The 21,045-nt window shown below is 50.4% G+C and overlaps 1 protein-coding gene and 1 long non-coding RNA gene across 2 annotated transcripts in view; one reads left to right on the top strand and one right to left on the bottom strand.

The window, feature by feature from the left end:
• Positions 1–9,768: 9,768 nt before the first annotated feature.
• Positions 9,769–21,045, bottom strand: part of LOC125760397 (uncharacterized) — a 56,119-nt gene continuing 44,842 nt past the window's right edge. Inside the window, exon 2 of the long non-coding RNA XR_007417974.1 lies at positions 9,769–10,105. This is a non-coding gene — a long non-coding RNA (uncharacterized LOC125760397). The remainder of the gene's footprint in view (positions 10,106–21,045) is intronic.
• The window catches only part of LOC119375239 (zinc finger homeobox protein 4), a 252,257-nt gene continuing 241,340 nt past the window's right edge, over positions 10,129–21,045 (top strand). Inside the window, exon 1 of the mRNA XM_037645431.2 lies at positions 10,129–10,143. The gene's annotated coding sequence lies outside the window, so the exon portion shown is untranslated. The remainder of the gene's footprint in view (positions 10,144–21,045) is intronic.

Genomic DNA, 21,045 nt, shown 5'->3' with positions numbered 1-21,045 from the left:
GCTCACCCTGGCGGATTAAATAAGGTGGGGCGCGGGCCGGAGTCGGTGAAAGGGGACATGCGAGAGCATGGCTCATACGGGACGCAGACACGCAAAAAAGTTTGTCGTCGTTGTTCGCGTTCCTTTGTGGGCGCCGCTCGTTTTTTCGGGAAGCCCCTCCCCCCTCCCCTGTCGACGCGCACGAGGGTGCGCGTGCTGCGCGCAAGGGGGAATACTCGTGACCCAATTTTTTCGAGGGGTGCGTAGAGAGGGCCTTCGGCCTCCACAGGGGTACAGCGTGCATCGAGGGCGTCGCGGTGGGGGTCCGAACCCCTTGAGGCACAACTCCACCCCTTGCTTTCCGGCCCGCGTGCCGAATCCCGGACTTTTGGCTCCACGCTCTTCTTTTTTTATTCTTTTTTTGTCCCGCCTAGAAGGGGAACACGCGGGACTCGGCCAAGGCCGCGCGTGCGCGCCGCGCGTGCTGCGCGCGTTCCCTGCACGAGTTTGCCGGCGGCGGCAAGGTTATCCGCGGCATCCCCCCCACCCCCGTTCCATTTTGGCCCCGAGAGATGTGGTCTGCCTGGAAATGCGGAAGCAGATGAAACCTCGTGCTTCCTGCCTTATCCACCGCGTGCGTTGCGTCGTCGCCGTGCCACGGAGTGAGGCGGGTGCACCGGCACAATGGCCGCCACAATTCGGTTCTCCCATCCCGATTGGTATCCCTTCGTGCCCCGCGAACGCACTCCCTCGTCACCGAAGGTTGGCACTGCCTCTCTGTAGGGCTTTTTTTTTCTTCTTCGTTCCTTCCTTTTCATGCGAACATGCATTCGTTCAGTTCTCTTTTTCTTTCTTTTTCTCCCTCGGTACATCATGGCTTATTCTTATCAAAGTGATTCTCCATGCTTTACCCAACTTGCCATTTCTTTTTCTTCTTTCTTTCTGGTGTCTTTTGGTTGCCCTCTGACATCAGCAGTTAGTCTTCTTTTCATTCGCGCCTTCTTTTTTTTCCCCCGGACTGCGTCGAATGTAACGTTTCGCGAATCGCCAGAGAATCAAGCTGTGAGCGCTCTCCGCACTGCACTGTATTGACGTTTCGTTTATATCCGGCGCTCATTGTGCAAGTCGGAAGGCGGGCGCTGGGCGAGTGTCGGGAGGAAGGTTGTCGCGAGAAGTGTGTCACTTCACTCGGCGAAAAATTGAGCGTGGAGGGAAAACGGCGCCGCGGGCGCGCCCCTTCGACTCGCCGCGCTCGGCTGGCGCTCACTGCTGCCCGGTCGCGTATGCGGCGTGCTTTGTGCGCTGCACGCTCATCGTCGGCCCATTCCAAAGTAATGAGCGCGCGCTGAGGAATGGGAAGGAAAATAAGAACGTGCCCGGCCAGGGGACACTTTTATGAGTTCTAGCTACGCAGTTTTCGTCAAGTTTTCTTTGTCCGTCGGCGGGTTCTCGGTGTTCTCGAACTATACACTCGCGCGGACTGTGTCGCTCGAGGAGAGTCATTTTGTTCTTGCAGTCTGTCTTTGACGGCGCGGCCTGTCAGCTTGAATGACAGGCTCGAATGAAGGCGGGCTCCCGACGCTGAAACCGAACCGCCACGAGGAGAACAACGGGCAGGGGTTTCCAGTACGCCCTTCAACTTAGTTTCACTGACGCTTTTAAACTGTACTCGGCACCGTATTTTACGTGTGAGCACTTGCTGGCCTCGTCGGATCTCCAAGTTTAAGCCTGTGGCGACGCCGCTGAAGCGGCTTTAGCAGCGAGATCTCCCCTTCGACGAACTGGCGAGTAGCGCGCTTGTCGGCTCGTTAGCTGCCGTGACGGAGTCTTGACAGCGGCGCGGAGTCCTTCGGCAGCGCAGACGTGACCTCAGCGGCCGTCGACGGGTCTGGACCGCGGTGCAACTGTGGGCGCCATTTGCGCAAAGGCCGGCATTAAGCGACGCAGACACAAATGCGTGCCGGCCGCGGAAAATAGGCAGGAGGAAGGAAGGGAGGGGGCATTGGAAGGAGCCGGCAATGAGGCGCGCACAAACATGAGCCGCGTCCAGTCGCACCCCTGGGAGCCCGGGTACAAATCCAGCGCTGGAAGAAGTAAGTCCATAATCTGAGGGTTTCGGCGAGCGGTCACAGGGGGCCAATATGGAGCCCCGCACGCTTGCACTCAGCGGGGAAAGAGGCTAGCCGCGGCAGGGAAAGCGGCGCCGTTAATTCCGGGAGGCCGCTTAATTGGCGGCCTGGTGCGCGCGGTGGTCTTAGGCTGTCGCTCTTCGCGCCGATGACATAATTAAACACGCCAGCCGGCACTTCGCCCGGTCGCCATTGCCGGTCTTTCTTTCAGTTTGCTTGTCTCTGGGAAAGAGAGTGCCCGCGACGCTCGGACCGCCTCAGGCAGAGCATTCTCCGGCCACCCTTTGCTGCCCTCAGAGTGGATTGAGGTCGTCTTCAGCCTTGGTCTAAAGAACTAGCCTGCGAGGAGAACTTGGCGCCGACAGCGGGTAAATTGACTCGCCTTTGTCAAAAGAGTTTCTATCCGTTTGAACCACAGATTGTACGATGAGAAGCAGCGTCGACGCGATACGAACGTCGCTGTTTCTGCGAAAGTAAAGGTACTAATTAATAGGGAGGAAGGAAGGAAAATAGAAAAGGGAGAAGGCAGGGAGGTTAACCAGAAACACTTCCGGTTGGCTACCCTACACTGGGGGATCGGGGAAGGGGAATAGAAAGATACTAATTAATAAGTCTATAACTCCTGAATGTCACTGTGATGCTGTATAAGGCACAGTTCTCTAACTTTGCTTCGGTTCCAAATTAAGTTACATTATACATTCTGTGGTCTTACGCATCCAAAACCGCAGCCTGATGATAACGCCGTATATAGTGGGCGAATCCCGATTTTTTTTTATCACCTGAGCTTCCTTTCACGTGCAGCTATGTCTAATTACACGACTGCACGAGCGTCTTTCTTTCTTTCTTTCTTTCTTTCTTTCTTTCTTTCTTTCTTTCTTTCTTTCTTTCTTTCTTTCTTTCTTTCTTTCTTTCTTTCTTTCTTTCTTTCTTTCTTTCTTTCTTTCTTTCTTTCTTTCTTTCTTTCCTTCCTTCTTTCTTTCTTTCTTTCTTTCTTTCTTTCTTTCTTTCTTGCATTCCATTGCCATCAACATTCCGGCGTTTCCGGAATCCAATCCGCATGGCCCGATCTCCGCGATACAGTGCTATAATCACTGGACATTATCGCATAGATATGCTTCATTGTCACTCAAAGGCATCATGCAATTGCGTAAGATTAGGAATGCAAAGCAGCTTCGAGCTACGTGGCAAGAACGTGAATGTTCACGCCTCGTGAATGTATACAACTGCTGGGACGCTCTTCTAACTTCCCCATGGCGCCAAGGTATTTTTTGTTTTTCGTTCACCGCATCTATATCATCTTCTTGGTGTTAATAATGTTAAGAGCATTTCTCTTGGATAAATTTTGCTCGATGCTCTGTCTATTTACTTGCTTATGTACGTGGTTGTAATTTATTTTTTCTCTTGTACGCTGCATCAGCGGCATTCGGAGCCTACTCGCTAAACGACGGGTAATAACGGCTCCTTGGCTTGACAGGCGGCGTTTTTCGAGGGCGTTCACAAGTAGCGTAAAAGTGACGAGTACCCTCCGGGAGCCCAGAGGCAGTCGGCCCTCTCGCATGCACCTCGGCCGCTCAAGCGAAGCGCTGACGACATGGGCGCCAGGCGCCTAGGTGGTCTGGCCAGAGAGGTACGCCCTTGGGTGGGCGATCTCCCTGCACTGTTTGTCCATTCCTGGTTCGGTGTATGACCCCGTCTGGAAAAGGATGCCCTGCCTTTGAACCTGAGGCGACGTTTCTCTTTTATCGCCTTCCTGTAGTGACTGGCGATGCGCCCGTTCACTTGTGGAAGCAAGCCCGCCTGACTTCGACGTTACGCGAGATGAGAGGCGAGAAAAGCAAAGATAGTAGATGAAGAAGGAGGCGATAGATCAGTGCAGTTTGAACAACAGGCTGCCCTCGCGTCGCGCGTTCCTGACCAGTTTGCATGTGCGAGCGCCGTTTTTCGCAGCGGTCGCGTTCCTGCGATCGCGGTCGCGCTTTGTTGCTTTCCAGCGTCGGGGGCGAGACTCGTTGGCACGAGCGCCTCGGGGTGGCGGTCGTTCACGCGGGCGTAAGGCGGAAGTCGGCCGGCAGAGGGCGACCCCTCGAAGGCGCCGGCCGGCGAGGCGAGCAACGGGCGAGCACCCCCGCCAAACAAGGCTCGACGATTGATAAAATAGAAGCGCGCGCTGAGCAGCAGCCGCATGAGCTCGGACAAGGCGCTTCCAGCAGCAGCAGCAGCACCGCCGTCTCGCGGAGTGGAATCATGGCGGGGGCCTCCGTGATTAGGGAGGCATATTGCACTTAGCGCAGAAGAGGAAGTTGAAGATGGCGGAGACTGCACTCGTCTCCGGGCGCGGCAGGCGAGGATGGGGATCCCGCCCGTTTTTAAGTTATAATGAAGAACTTTTGGAGAAGTCGGGAAAGGGATTGGCGAAGGCGCTGTAGCCCGCCAAGCGTCCTCGCCCACCGTTCCTCCTTCCCTGGCGCGTCCGAAATCGTTTCCCTGTTCTGCAGTGAACAGAAAACAAACGTAAATATATGAACATTATTGCGTGCTGCCAGAAGAGACCAGGGACCGCCGGAGAAGGTGAGCCGTTAATTCGGGGCGAAAAATCTGCGCCCGCGATGACTGCCAGGCCGCTTGTATAAAGAGAAAGAAAATAAAAATAGAACGTCCGTCTACGCCTGGCGTCGAAGGCCGGCCGAGCAGCAGTTATGGTATCGAGATGCGTGATCCATCGTGTTTACGCTCGTGTGCTCGATGAGATGAAAGAAATCAAGTTGAGAAAAATGGGCCCTAGAGTAGACAAACAAATGACACAAGCGAGAGGAATATTGCGAAGCTGGACCGTCTACGACGATTACCGAATAACGACTTGATCGTATGTGTAAGACATCGAACTTTACCAGTTTTGAGGGTGAGTAAATTCGTGGTTAACATATCGCTCAAGTCACTGAGTAGCTTCAAGGCACGCACAGGTAGGCTAATAAAGGAAAGCAAGAGAAACAGATAGTGTTCATGAGTAGCAGTTAAAAATAAAAGGAGCTTGCCCATGATGAATTCATCCATTGATCCAGTGGTGCACATTTGACAGCCATCTTGCTCTTGGTTTCTCTCTTGGTTCACCGACACCAGGCCCGGCGAGCCGCCGTGGCCAGTGGGGCTCTACAAGAGGGCTCCACCCGGGATTAGCTACGTACTCTAATTCTTCAATAAAGTTTATTCTCTCTCTCTCTCAGCAGCCGTCATTAAGTGATATGCACATACACGAGATGACATAACAAACAATGTGACATTTTTAGCATTGCAGACAGAGTCGGGCCTATACCAACGCGAGAGAATGTGCTTAAATTTCATTGGATGCAAGCTGTAGCTATAAACCACCATCACCGACTTTGCAGACAGATTCTTGGTCCTCTCGGTTGTAGAGGTGAATTTGTATCTCACTGCCCGGTGGAAGCATACGAAATATTCTGACAGGTATTCTCGAGTATACACGGCAGAATGTTTAGAGTACATGTAGTGCGACCTTTCGCGGCACACGTCTCAACGCCGGAAGTTGGTCCGCGCTGTGATTTCCATGATCCCTGCGCCATTGGGCGCGCGATGTGCGGATAGCAGGCTATTATTTGTATTTTGTCTGAGACGTTTCCTTCGTCGGCGCTGCCCTAATGTGCGCTTCTCCAGAAGACCTTTAATGCCGCATGCCGTTCGTGCGGTGGTTTGAGGGGCCGAAGTGGGCGAGGGGGAGGCCTCGTGCGACTCAGGGAGCCGAAATAATGTGGACAATCGCGGAGCCATAATGCGCCGACTGCGCATCCTGCGCGCACGGGCAGCGGCGTGTGTACCCTAATGGGGGGCACACTCGGCGCGAGGGCGTTTCAGAGAGGACCAGCTGCGCGAGATGTGACAAGCCTCCATGAGGCAACGCGCACACCTCTAGGTCCATTAGCTGCTCTTTTGTGACAAGGAGGGAAACTCGTTTCGGCCAGAGTGTACCTTCGCGGCGCCCGAAACGGAACCGTGAGTCCGCTCTCACCGCGCGCCGCTTGTTCGACTCATCTACCGAGCCCCATCATCGAAGAAAGAATGAATAAAAGACCGGAGGGAAGCCATGCGTTGGGGGAGGGGGTCTCACGCCAGTAAGGGTTCAAAGAACACCAGTGCCCGCCAGTTAACGGCGAGGGGGGGGGGGGGGGAGCAGGTAAAATGGTACCTGCCTGGCGCTCGATCATGACAGGTCGCTGCTGCTGCAAGATCAAAAACGAGAATAACTGAACAAGATGAAGCCGAAACAATGACTTCGCTGTCACTGGCCAGTTTTGGTCCCTCTCTCGCCTATCGCTTTTCTCACGGATCTGGGCGGCCATTTGTGGGCTCTGCCCGCGTCCCCGGCGGCACGAATCGCGCATTTTCCTTTTCTGCGTTATGCTGGAACTGCAGTAATTCCTGGCTCTGCTCTTTGTCCTTGCTTTGCCTCTCGGTGCTCTTCTTGTTCTTCGACCCTCGTCGTCTCTTCGTGGCTTTTTTTTGCTTCTCTCCGCGCCGCTGTGGCGTCGTGTGCTGGCCGCGCACTGGCGTTTCACCGTGCTCGCCGCGATGTGTAGCTGAGTTGCGGCGTCTTCGTTTTCTCCCCCCTCACTGGCGGTGGTATTAGAGAGCTGCCCTATCATATACTTCCTTTCCCTCCCGCTTCAAACAATGCCCGCGCCGAAAGAAGAGCATCATTCCACGCTGGCCCCTATGCAACCTCTGCCGTGGGACGTTTGTTGTATTTTTCGTTCGCTTACGGATGTTGCGTGCAGCCGCTTTTTTTGTAGCATTGGCGTGTGTCACATATCGCCAGCTTTCTTAGCTTATTCACGCGCACACGAAAGCGCACACATTTACAAATAAATTAATAACAAAAATACAGAGAAGGGCCTTTGCCGAAACGAAATTAAGCACAAGAAATATTTAACGAATTTTTTAATGCAGTCTGTAAGGTCAGTTTTGATGAAGTTTTACCTGATACGTTTTTCAAGCGCGTCTTGAGCTTGTACTGTCGCCCAAGACGGGGAATCTGCACGGAATCTACAACGACATAAAAGAACTTGTTGAACTAACTGAACTCCGTAGAAACTTGCTGTCTTCTTTTCTTGCTCAGGCCCATAACCATTAAAATACTAAAATAATTTTTTGAAAAGCTTTCTTAGTTCAATTCATTGATCTCCCTGGCGTTTATATTTCTTTTTTTTTTCTTCCTGATGGGCGTGCGCTGGCTACATCTCCGGATTTGAACAGAACGACTTTCTTTTTACTAAACAGGAGTCTGTACCTGCCGCGTACTTTCACATAAGGCGTCAGATACTTTGCTGCTGGTGTATTTCCTTTCATTTTACGTGCCGTCTGAGTGCCAGGCGCCACGGTAAAAACTTACATCACAAATTAGGGTGGTCTCCGTCTCAGGCTTCGAATAACCTCGCCTAAATGTCCCCTCAAAATAACTTGTTCTAGCACTAAAGTGTTGATGTACTTAGTGATGCCATTATAGTGCGAATGACACGACCATAGGACCGGATAACGCGGGCGCCACACTTGTCTGGTCTCATGTCATTTATGCCTATTTTATATGCGTCTCGATGCCTTCGCGAAGCGCTTTCTCTTTCTTTGGCCTGTTTGATTTTATTGGTGACTTAACAGGAGATTCTGTTGAGCTACTTTAGACGTCTTTGAGGAAAATGCAAAGAATACATTCAGATTGAAGTACGGATCGTCGAAATACGTTTCGTTCTGAAATTTGGTGCAGAAATTGACATGTAGAACGGATCAGTGTCCCTCGAATCTCACATGTACAGTGGCCTAAATTTCCTATGTGGGGAACTATGCGCGAACATTTTGATGATTACCCAAAGTACTGAAAAAAAAAGAAACGGTTAAAGGAAACGCGTGACAAGAACCGCAAGTTTGTTTAAGCGTCCAGTGACGCCTGCTACTTGATTCAACGGGAAGCCCGTTTCGATAAACTTGGAAGCGGCAACTCTGCCAGCCACACGAGAAGCAAATTTCTGAGGACATAAACAACTACGCGAGCGACGACAACGACGCGGAAAGCTTAGGGGGCTGACACCGCAGAAACAATAATTGAGGAAGTCTTCGAGGCATCTCTACATGCTGATAATGATGGCCAAGAGACTGCCCAGGATTTGCCAGGATCCGCGGCACCCGGCGGTGTTCACACGTGATGTTGCTGATAATCTCCTGTATACTCTGGCGCAGCTTTCGCAACATCGAGACACTACAATTTTTCCGAGCAAGCTATGCGAAATGTCAGGATTAGCGACGGTGCATAAGTGGGCAGGGCACCGTCGAGGAATAATCACTTAACATCTTTAATAAGCGTGCGTACTTCGCGTCATTCAAGTAGGGCAGATATTGATTCTTACGTCTACCTTTTGGCTTTAGAGATGTTTCATTTATTGTTTTCTGTCGCGAATGTTTAAGTAGGGTACTGCTTAGGGCTAGTTGGTAGCATGCCTGGACTGCGGGCATGTGCACAAACTGAAGGTGACGGTGAGGAGTGACACGACAGACACTAGCGTCTGTGTCAATCGCGTCACTTGGCGCTGGCCGCTACCTTGTGCGCAAAAGTCAAAAGTCAGTGATTATTTAGGTTCACAAGGAGTATTAAGTATTTCCCATTGTGTCTCAGTCCTGTTAAGACGAGCCTTTAGTTAGACAAAAATATTTTTAGGGTTCCTTCAGGTTCCTGCTAATGGGCGTCTACTGTATCGTGTAACATGACGTGCACACAGGCTATAGCATCTCCAATTCTAGCCCAGCTGTCCTTGATGAGTCACTGAGGTTTGGTTAGAATTTGACCGCATAACTGATGCCTCCGCGAACTTTTCCATTGAAGTAATGATACTTCACTTACTTCGTTCCATTCTTACTTCTTTTCTCGTGTTTCGTCAACGTTTGTAAGAAACTCATAGATGCACGTCGAGTACACGGCTACTCCAGAGGTTCCCTTACCAAACATTCCGATAAGTAGTCTCTGTGCACCCTACCATTTCTCGTGTACGCTTAAGTGCTTTTTGTGTTTCCCAAACACCTTCATCTGAGACAGCGGAAATTTTATCTTTATTGTTTAAGGCGTAATCCGCTGTCTTCTCAGCTGTATTCATCGTAACCTTTGTACACGAGTGCAGCGATGCCGCTGACGAGCTAAAGTTACAAGAGGCAGCCGACAGAGCAGCTGCTGTCTGAGTGTGCAGCATTGAGATTGGCTGCCCAACCAGCCCTTTGTGCCACTTGACTCAAGTCCACCTTACTGGTTATCTTACAAGACGACCTTTGTTTATTCAGCGTTCGAATGGTATCTCGGCTGCTTTCCTCACAGATTTCAACAACCGCGCTCCTTACAGACTACGTCTCAAGCGCTAGCTCTGCGACTGCCGTGCACTCTTAAAAACAGCTACGTTCGTCCTTTTTTTTTTCTTCTATTGTTATCTCTTCTGCGTCTCGCAGTGCCTCTTTTCGTTATCGCAAGCTTATAGATAACACTGTCGCGCTAATCACTCTAATTAAATACGCCTCGGCCTGCGGCGTGTGGGGTCGTGACCCCAAGACGTGGAACATTTCTCTTTCGCTGCCTGCCATCTGTCACTTTTTATTGTTTTGCTTCTGCAGTTGCTTCTTTTCCTGAGTGCCTCTTAGGTATCGCCATTTCCTTTGTGATAATGAGCCCGATAAATTGACGGGCAGACGAAAGCACCTCTAAATCCCTTATCGATCTTTTCGTTTCCTTTCATTCGTTCGTTCTATTTTTTCTCGTCCTAATGCAAGGCTTTGCCACTCGGACGCTTATCGCGCTCTGCCGCTCTTGTTGCCTTGTTTCAGACTTAAGCCGGTCTGCATGTTCTCGGATGCCTGGGATGCGCAGTTGCCGCTCGCCTAATTAAGGCAGCACCGCGATCCCGTTCTCTTGCCTGCTTCTTCGGACGACCGAGGCGTCAAGTTTTCCGGAACGGCTACTCTGCCGTCTTCAGTCGGCTGCCTCCCTGCGCACACGGTGAGCCCCGTTACGTATTCATTCGGTGTCGAAGCCGCGCGGGTGAGCTGCACGAACGCGTCGACTTTGGTCACTCGGTGTTAGGCCAATAACGACACTTTCGCGTGCCGTTTCGAAACGTTTGAGCGCTGCAATCCGCCGTAAGGTCGTAGGCGATACGAAAATTAACCGTGACAGCTGAATAGGATATTCAACGCTGCAGTGTCTTGCCGTATGCGCTTGCTGCTCCTAACTAGTGCGCCAACTTTCAGTGACGACAGGCCACTCAGTGAGACACGCCAACGAGTGAACGGCTTTGCATGGTGTTCTCGAAAAACAAGTGCTACGTTTTAACCACATGACCCGGCTTCTTCCTAGTCACCTGATCAGTCTTATTGCGAACTGCTGGTATGCTAGGTGGTTGTTTGCTTTTTTTTTTTTCTTTGTCGCTGGCGCTTTTATCGCAGTGTTCCTCATGGGGATATTTTCTCCTCGTCAAGGTACCCATTAGTGCCTGCGAAACTTCGCTAGCTTCGTATTATTCCGCCTTTGCCAGTGCATTCGATAGTCTTCGAACAGCGAGTGAAAACTCGCTTTTCTGATTGTGTATGATAATCTAAGATGGCTCCTCAGATTAACGTCGATCCCGGCGTCTGTATACCTATCAAAATGGTTCCATGTGCGAAGTCTTGTTTCATATTTCCTTCGGCGGCTCTCACCTATATAGTACTTTGCTGGTTTTTTTTTGTTTTTTTTGTTTTTCGCAGCGGTTTAGGTTTAAGCCACTGGGCTTGATAACGCAGCAATTACGAGCGAAATGGCTGATGTAGCGGGCGACAGTTAAATTTGCGCGAAATTTACCGCATTCGATCGCACCGCTTGAAGGATCGCGTGTACTTGTCCCATAGAGGCCCGATCAGATTACGATTACTCCTTCTCCGTGCGGCGTTGGTTCTGTCGATTTACAAAAATTAAAGTGACGCGATTATTCTTCTACGCGGCGTTCGGGAGCGTATACGAAAACGGATTTGCGTGGGCAGCGCATTACGCTTATGCAAGCAAGCACAACGATCACTTGTCGATATAGAAAGGAAGGCGGCCTTTCGTGTCCTCCTGTTACGTAAGCTTGTACCGCGCGTATATTTTTCATCTGTCGCGTACTGCCGGCTGCCGAACGCGAAATTTCTAAGCCAAAAGGAAGAGCGTCGTTGTGATCAACGGTGGAACGGTGTCTCAAAAGGCAACAACGAATTGGCGCAATAATTTAAATTCTGGAGTCTTGCGTGTCGAAAACAAGACACCATTATGCGTTCTGGTTTTTCACGGGCCAAAACCACGATACGCGATTATATGAGGCAGGCCGTAATGGGCGTCTTCGGATTAATTTCTTGACCGCCTGTAGTGCCTTACCGTGCACCAAATCTAAGTAAACGTGCGTGTTTTTTTTTTGTTTTTTTAGTTACGTACGGTTTCCGCGCCAAACGCTGCCGTGGGTTGTGTGTTAACGAAAAAGAAGAGAGCAAAATCAACAAACGTGAATAACTTTCCTTTTCGCTTTCTTTCTTCTTGACAAACTCTCAGAAAATGTACTGTTTTGCGAACAGCTGCTGGTTTAATATAATTTGCAAACTCGGCATAGTAACGCGCTTCGTAACTGCAGTGTCGCGTAATCTCATATATATATAGTTTGTACGATTTTTGTTCACACATTGCGCGCACTCCCAGGAAGCGGCAACCTTTCGCATCTTTCTCCTCAATGCGACCAGCAAAGAGGCGCGTACAGACGGCGCGTGGTCGCGTCTAGCGCTGAGGGCGTCAAGCGATAGATACCAATGGGCCCCTTCAAGTTGTTGCCCAATCGTTTTACAGAACAAGAACTCCTTTTTATTTTTTTATTTTTTGCATTTTCTTCGACCTCTTTCTTTCGGCCTAAGTGTCGACCGCTTAAAGCGTGTGCAAATTTTCACTCTCTGCCTGTTTCCCACCTGCGAGAAACAGCCATTGTATATGTTAACCGGCCCACGCTTGTACATGCATATATACATTTCCACGTTGTTCTTTATGTTCTTTCTGCTTCTTCTGCGCGGAGGCGATTTGTGCGTCCCTGTGTAACTCAGACCTATTTCCTATAGGACGCATATGATACAACCGATTTGCGCAATTATTTTTGGTCGTTATCTGCCCTGAAAAAAAAAGAAGAAAAAAAGTAGGGAGGAGTTGCCCACGAATATTCACGGACTGCGCATACGCGGTTTACAAGCTAATGTTAGTCAAGCTTAAATTTAAAAAAAGATAAAAAACCTTGTATGATGTACGGTAATGAGCTGCACACCTTCTTCGCTCATGTGTCCTCTTCTGGTACCGATACAGTCTTGCTGCACTAATCACTTGGCTGCTTAGAAAAGGTATTATTAATTAAAGAAATGCTCTTGATCAGCGTTAGCTGGTGCAGTGTATATACGTATACTGCGTGTCAGGGATTAGACTGCCAAGCGAAAATGTAGTGAACGAAGGTGCGTTGCTTTTAATACTACATCGTTCCCTGCAAACATTTGACATTCGTTACTGCATAACGCGCTTTCGCGATTTGAACGTATAAGTGTAACGCTCAGCGCAACAGAAATAAACAGATGCTAAACGGTTGTCAGGAACTGATCGAAGTACTTGCTTCGTATTTCTTTGTTTTTTACCAAATAACTATTTGCTTTAATCATCCGACCGCTACGATGGGCACGCACTTGGGCACGCACTTCGATCGGAATGCATCCGCTAAAGTGTGCACGCGAGCGTTAGCGCCTGGCGTCCCCTGAAGCGAGGAGAGAACGACGGTGCGGCGCCCAACATGGCTGGCGCGAAGTAACAACTTTATCAGGCACTGCCTGTTTTTTCCTCTTCGCTTTCTTGTTTCTCTCGTCGACTTCCTCCGTCCGTTATGGCGTTGACTGCGCGCGCTATCTGCGCTTTGCTGCCATTCTCTTTTATGCGCCTTTTATCTCCGCCTTGTCCTTATTATTTTCTCAGTTTGTCGCTGGAGGCTGCCTTCTTCTCTTTTGGCTTTTGATCTCCCGTCGCCCGGGCGATGCGAGCTCAAGAGAGGCCATTAAGAGCGCCACGAATCTGATTTCCAAATTATAGGTAGTCTGGGTGAGCGCCGCTGCGGCTAATGAAAGCGCCTGAAAACCTCGCGCAAGGACAGAAAGGAAACGGCGGTGCCGCGCGTTGCAAGATGCGTCGCCAGATTGTATTCTTCCAGCGTTGCTTCGGATGCGTCGTCGTCTCGATTCTCGGTTCTTTCGTCGCGGATCTCACGTGGGCACATGTTTAAACGACGCCGCGTTTCCAGGCTCCGATGCGGATCGCTCGGCCCTGCGTGAAAGACCGCTTTTGTTTAGCTACCTCGCTGGCCTAGGCACAAGCGGTGCCGTCATTGGATCTTGCTCCGTAGTTTCATCATCAGCCTGCCCTAATGGTTTTGTCCGCTGCAGTGCTGGCCGTGGAGAATAAAAGGAGGGGTGAATTAGCAACTGAAGAAAGCCCCACGCGCGTGTGAGACGGCGACATGAACGCGTCTATCAACTGAGCAAGCGAAGCGCGCGCTTCGCGGCCTTTTGTCGTTTGAGTGAAGAGGAGGAGGCTGGCACTTGGCACGATATTCCCTGCGCTCCGGCGAAAGCAATGGTAGTGTGCAGGCACGTTCGCAGCAGAACGAAAGGGTTCACCGGCGGTGATAACTTGATGTGACTGGAAGTGGCTAAAGGCGTCGAGGAAGTGGCAGCTTTTTACGGGCGAAAATGTTGACTGCGACTACACGGCGTGCACACACACGCATGCACGCTGACGGCCGTCGCTTATCGACGACCACGCCTGGCTTTACGCGGACGCCGATAAGGGGCGGCTCTTGAGGCACACAAGCGTTATGCCGCCGGGAAGCCAGTGGCTGTCGCGTGCAGTGGCGTGCAAGATCCTGGACCGGCGCTTTGCCCGCGTGCCTTCGCGTGTATTTTTCCGACAATACAGCGATATGACTCGTCTCTCTGCGGTTCCAATTGATTGCGCAGGTATTTGCATCATCGAAATTCTCCGCACTGATGGCTCGAGTGTGCAGGCTCAGCGGATTTGTTAGTCGAGCCTCTGTGGCTCTTTGGTTCAGAAAAGAAAGGAAACGTAAAGCTTGTCTGGTTCGTTTTGCTCGAGGCTTGCTTCCGGCTGCACGTGCAGCCGTAGAAAACCCTGTCGCAAACGCTGTCATGAACCTCAGTGCCGTCTTGGCGGAGCACGCCTCAGCTTCTGGCCGCCCTGTTTTTGTTTCGCCTTGCAGCCGAACTGCTGGTGCACCCTCTGCTCCCTACCACCGATTGCTGCCCAGCCGCGGGTGCTGCCATCGCCTAGTATTTGCGATGCGACAATCTGCGACGCTATGAGTTCGCCGACCGCGGCGGTTTGGTCTGGATCGTTTCCCCGCTTGGGGAATTTCTCCATCCCGGCTGTGCGGCGTGGCCGGCCGCGATGCCCGCTCCTGGAACTGTTATTGCCGCCCGGCCTGGTGCTCCTTTCCCCGGCCACGCTGGCAATGGGCGTAAACGCAGCTGTTTCGCGGCTCCAAATTGACTGTTTGACCGCGACATGTCGCCCATGGGCCTTTCCGCCTCGGCGCCGCCTTTGCCCGCCCTTCGCTGAGCGTTGGTGCAGCACCGCAGCGGTGGTCTGCACTTCGACTTTCGCTCACCGTCAGATGTACGCACTTCTTTGCAACAGCCGGGGCCCCGTTTACATTCACAACCTTCTACGTCGACTCTTTCGCCGCTGTGCTTTCCAATTACGTCGTACCAGCGCAACGAGGGACTCGGTTAGACGCCTTCGAGTAAAGTGAGCGTTATAATGTTTTCGCCGCTTCGACACGTTACAGCAAAGGAGAGAATACTGCGAAGGTAAAGCCTTACTAAAGCAGTGTAGGAGGCTCTGTTCTCGAACTACGTCAATGTCACAACGTTTCAACGTCCTGTATTCAAAACGTTGCGCGCAGATTACCTAATGCACAAATTTTCCGATTAAAAAAAAAAACTGACCATCTTTCTGAATGCTGAAAAATTCGGCGCATAATCCCGTCAATCGGCTAGCACGTGCCTTTAACTGCAGAATCGAGGAAACCGGACGTGTATTCACAAAAAAAAAAAAAAAAAACGCCTTACGTTAGAATCATTCGTAAAAGAATATTTCAACCAATAATTATGCTATAGACAGCGCTAGCGAAGCTGGCTGGCCAACAGCAAAGGTTACTTTCGAAAGAAAAGGTTTGTTAATTTCGGCATCTGATGTTTATCAGCAGAAGCAGAAATACACCGGGTTCGCTATTTCTAAGAACGCAACGAAGATCGTGGTCGAAAAAAAATAAAAAACAGAACTATGACATTCCCTTTATTTTTTTTCGGTATGCTACGTCTCTTCTTTTTTCTTCTTCTTCTACGTTCCTTCTTTCTTCTACTTTTTCTTATTTTCCTCTTTTCGTGAAGCTAATTGCCGAACCCTAGTTGGCGGAATTACGAGCTTCGCGGCTTCTCGCTTCCACGTGACGGTCCGTGTTTACAAAAACACGTGGCGGCTTCTCCTCGATGTTCGAACCCGGCAGACGGGTCGGCGGAGCCCGCTTCCTCGACGGCTGCGAGGAGAGCCGCGTGTTCTCCCCCCTTTCTTCCTATTTTCTTTTTCTTCTTTTTCCTCGCTTGGGCAGGAAGACAACATTTATGCTTCTTTTGCTCTTTTTGTCTGTCGGGAGGAGACGCTGGAGGAGAAATATTGGGAAAGATGCGGCGGGGGCCGAATGACGTCACCGGGGGTGAGGAAGGCGGCTGAGGGAGCAGAGAGCCGGGCTGTCTGCGCGCTAGCCGGAGGAGAGACGCCGGCGTGGGCTGGCGCGCGGTCCCCGGCCATCGACAAACGCGCGAGAAAAAGGAAAAACGAGAGGAAGGAGGAGAAAAAAAATGAAAAGCGTAATAAAGAAGAGCAGAAATGCGGCTCTCCATTTTCCACATTTTTCGCCCCAAAAAGAAGAAAACACGGACAGGGGTGGAGACGAAATAAACATACGAAGAATAATCTAGCGCTAGAACGACAAGCGGAGCTACGCGACTTAGTCCAGGAAAAAGAAAGAAATGATAGAGAAAAAAGAAGCTCGTATATAGAGATGCGAGTGGAAGAAGAGGTGGGGGAGGATGGGGGGGGGGGGGTCTATAGGGACCGTATATTAGAAGGGAGACGCTGCGGGCGCTGGTTTTATGCGTGCGCCCTCGGTTTTTTCTGTCTCTGCGCATTCGTCTTTTGTGTGTGTGCGTGGGCTGCCGGGCTTTTTCGACGTTGGGCACATATATGTGTAGGCCCGTGCGTGCGTCGCATATGTACGCTTATGTGGGTGATGGCTGTATGGTTTTCGCGAAGGGAGACGGGGCTGTATTGCCGGCTGCCGCGTTTCGACGTCGAGAAGAGAAGGGGCAGCGAGCGGTGGGCGCAGAAAAATCAAGCGGGCCAACGAGAGTAGACGACGAGGGGGCAAAAAGGAGCGTCCTTAAAGCACCCAGAGGCGAACGAGAGTGGAATGCGAAGAATAGGGGAAATGAAGTAAAGCTGGGGGGAAAAAAATGTACACGAGAGGCGCGGTGGCACGAGAAAAATTAAAAGATCGATGACTAATTTTTTTCCCGCTAGCCAGCAGCTCTAAGCGGTATCCCAAAGAGGATCGGAGAAACGGGGAAAGAGAGCTGAAAGGAACCAAAGATGTACGCCATTGGCACTCTAGAATGCAGGATTGGTCGGACTCTCTCAAGTGAACAGGGGAGAACCGGCGACGGCACTCGCCGCGCTCTGCTCCGCCTACCGTCAAAATTTGAGCGCTTCCTTCCCCGGCGCTTTAGCTGCGTCTGTCTTCGTTGTTTTGTTCTGCTTTCTTCTACATCGTCCTGGCCGTATTCCGCCGTTCCTTTTGTTTTAAAAGAAAAGTGGGAACGATGGAAAGAGGCTACACTTCTGCAGGATCTTTTTTTGCTCCCGTTCACTGGCGGGGACGAGGAAGGGTCCAGTGGTTCAAACATCGGAGCAGAGAAAAGAACGAAAGCGTGCTATTTGTGTGAACAGGGAGAGGGATCGAGTAGGTGACGTCTATAGCGAAGAACGAAAAGGCGGACGGAATGAGCGAAATCAATATATCCAGCTGCTGAGGCGGCTTTTCAGCGTCTTGGCCCTGTTGAGTTGTCAACGCGGGCCTTCGTTTTTTCTTCTTCGTCTTCTTTCGGCCACCGTTTATATTCCTGTTTTTCGCGCCGAACTTGACGATGGCGATTCCTCGGCGGAGGAGAAAGTGCAAATAGCTTAACCTCTCCGACGAGAACTACACACGCTGCAGGCGCGAGGATCTTTCATCCTTGGCGAGCATTCGCGAGCCCTCCCTTTGGTGTCGCCACATTTCCGATCCGTCTCTCTCGCCATCTGTCACGGAGGAGGAAAAATGATTAATTCGTGCGTCTCTGATTGGGTCCAGCGCGTCATCCCGAGAGCGAAAGATAAATATTCGGCTTCTGTGCGCACTTGTAGCCGGCCGCCAGATTTTGTCTCCTCGCTTTCTCCCCTCTGCGACGCACATGCGGCGGCTCCTTCCGTCCGGCACCATTCGCCTTCTGTGGGCGCGTAATGTGTCGCCACTTGAGAAGCCGGACGACGAGCCGGCGCTCTGAGGAAGCGCGTCATAAAGGAGCGCTCGGGTGGCTGCTGCGAGGGATTTCGCGACGGCGCACACAGGCACCGCCGGCGGCGGCGGCAGCACGGAAGGAGCGACGGGCCGAAATGAAAGCCAAGCTTGCTTTGCGGCCCTAATTGGCCCCAAGGCCAGAGGCGCACGATATCGCTAAGGAAATCGTCTCTCTCTCGAGCTGCTCATTGCCAGCAATCAGAGCAATTCGCAATTTCTTGGCGTCTTGCAGCCCGGGCGCTTTCATTTCCTCTCGCTTCCGTTGTCTGCTGCGCGGCAGCTGCTGCTCTGCGTCACTCTCAATCGCCGATGCTCGGAGACGGACGATGGCGCACCTCCTTTTCGCGCGCACGCTCGTTTGAGGCGCCCACGTGCCTGGCGCGCGCGCGCGTGTGGCCCTTCAACGGCGTTGCCATTCCTGCAGAGCACAGGTGCTCTGCGGCTTGTCCTCTGCAGAGCGAGGCGATAAGCGCTCCTCTGCGCCAATACCCGCGGCAACGGCTGCTGCTTTAGCGCTGCGAGGAGAACGCTGAGGTCTGCCCCTCGTTCATTTCTAGGCAACCTGGCTTTCCACACACCGCCCTGCACTCACGCGCTAAAGAGCGTCACTGCACGTGGTCTAGAAACAGCGAATCATTACAAGGATGCTCGAGAAGATTTATGCGTTCTTTACGTATGTTCTCTTATATGCAAAGGCGTCCGGATAAATTGCCGCTCGCTATCGCCAAATCTTTCTCACACATACTTGGTCAGATTCGCGCATTTATCATTTTGTGTCGCCGCTCGAGATTACATTCCCGTTATTGTCACTGTGCTGTAACGAAATGTGCGTAACAAATTATTCACCTAGCATGCCCCACCGCACGCGATGAAACGAACGCGACGTATATGTCTCACAATTTTTAAAATATATTTTAACTAAGAATAAACTTAAACATGTTGTCTTAACTAATCCGTAGCCCCGCCACGGTGGTCTAGTGGTTATGGCGCTCGACTGCTGACCCGAAGGTCGCGGGATCGAATCCCGGCCGCGGCGGCTGCATTTTCGATGGAGGCGAAAATGTCTGAGGCCCGTGTACCTAGATTTAGGTGCACGTTAAAGAGCCCCAGGTGGTCGAGATTTCCGGAGCCATCCATCCACTACGGCGTCTCTCATAATCATATCGTGGTTTTGGGACGTTAAACCCCAGATATTATTATTATTAACTAATGCGTAAGCACCGGCGTGGCTCTGTGGTAGAATACCCTCTCATTAATTAATGCGTAGTTTAATTTACCTGATTTCTGGGAAGCTGGAGACGATGTACCAGAACTGTCCTCCGGACCCTAAACTTCGTCCGTTTTCTGCTGCCTTGGACCCCCACGAGGGTCCGTGAACGCGGACTACACTATGCTTCTGTCCCATCTTTTGCCATCAGACGGCAGGTCCCGTGTTCCATCGTTTAGTACCGTCTCAGTATGACGTTGTAGGAAGCGTGATTACTCAAATCTATACAACGGGCAGTTGTATACTTGCGTTGACTACAGCATGCTGCCTTAGGCCACGGCAAAAGGCACCCGCTTGAATCCGGCGCCGACGTGCTTTGCAGTGAAGGCCAAGGAAACTCAAGCTTCGCGCGTCCTTGTAATTCACTCCATATTTTTTTTTCCTCGCCTAAAACAATAATCACTCATTTAAGACTCTCTGTACAAAGCGGCAACAAGGCGTGCTATACAGAAGGCTGTATCGGCTATATTTTTGCCTGGACCGCTACACTGCGAAAATGAAGCCGCAATACGGGTCAAAACGTTGTTTTTTCCAACATAGTCACAACTCTGTGACAACGTTTCTATTCGATTCGTTCCCGCAGTACTTCTATCATTAATATATTAACTCTTACCTATCACTTAGTATATTAACTCTTAGAGCCCATAATGTGATTATACTCCTCACAAAAAGAAATATCTGCTTTTTCTGAAAATCATTAAACATGCAGCATTTTGCGATGTTTTTTCATGGCCAAAAATAATGGAAATTTAAACAAAAGTGAATAAACTATCGTATAGTCATGGAAGACAGGCGCCTTCAAATAAAAAAAAAACTGTTCCCTAGTAATGGCTCGAAGCAGTAGTTTTGGATAAATTATTTAACACGCCGCAGTTGCACTTCCGTGCACAAACTTCGAAACGCCCTCACGGCATGACAAAATTCTCAAAATTCCTGTCTATAAACTACTGCTTCAATTACTACTTTCCACATTCACACATATTTGCACCATTTCATATCATCGGAATGATATGAAATTTTACACACACACACACACATATATATATATATATATATATATGCACTAGGTACGCGAAGCGCACCTAGTGCATATTGTTCCCAGTATACTGTAGTAGCTACTACTACACGTTTCGTTAATTGGATTTTATTAATTACTCCTAATTATGCTTCTAACTCGATAAATACTCACTTAATCATTAAAATGTCGATGAGGCATGTGTAGGCATGTTCAAATGACATCTAACAGCATCGGCACCAACTTGACCTTATACACATTTAATTTTTTAAAAATCTAACAGTGCTATATTCAACAAAGTACTAATTGCGTTCTCGCTTTTTTTTTTGGCTAATAAAGAAAGCCCGCAAAATCTGAAAAATGACACGTGACTGGACTGCTGCGCGCATCAGGAAGCTGCGCCCTCAAACAGGATCACTGTGAGGTAGCAAGTCAAGACTACCTGCAATAGGTGGGAGTGTAGTCACGTGTTATTTTTCATATTTCGCGTGCTTTCTTTATCACCCGGAGAAAATGTACACGTAATTAGTAAGTTGCTGAAAACAACGCAGTTATGTGTCATTTGAGCACGTCTAGGTGTGCCTCATTGACATTTTAATGATTAAGTGAGTACTTGTCGAGTTAGAAACACAATTAAGGCTAATTAAATAAACCTCATTTACGAAAAAAATTAGTAGTGGCTACTACAGTGAGAACAACATGTGGGGACAGCTGCGTTTTATCGTGGCAGCAGCGCATCGTCTCTGCTGCTCCAGCTTTCCTTGCGCCTGCGTCGACTTCCCCTAATGCAAGAAGCAACGATGAACCCCTGCAACTTGGTTGACATTATAGAGCACCTTGCTGCCGTCGTATAAAGAAAACACGAAAGCCACGCACCCGTTACCTAAAACACAAGGGTTACTCATC

The sequence above is a fragment of the Rhipicephalus sanguineus genome, chromosome 1 (genome assembly GCF_013339695.2).
Source record: "Rhipicephalus sanguineus isolate Rsan-2018 chromosome 1, BIME_Rsan_1.4, whole genome shotgun sequence".
NCBI classification, from domain to species: Eukaryota; Metazoa; Arthropoda; class Arachnida; order Ixodida; family Ixodidae; genus Rhipicephalus; species Rhipicephalus sanguineus.
The sequence above is the reverse complement of the archived record's forward strand: the minus strand, read 5'-3'. Positions and strand labels throughout refer to the sequence as shown.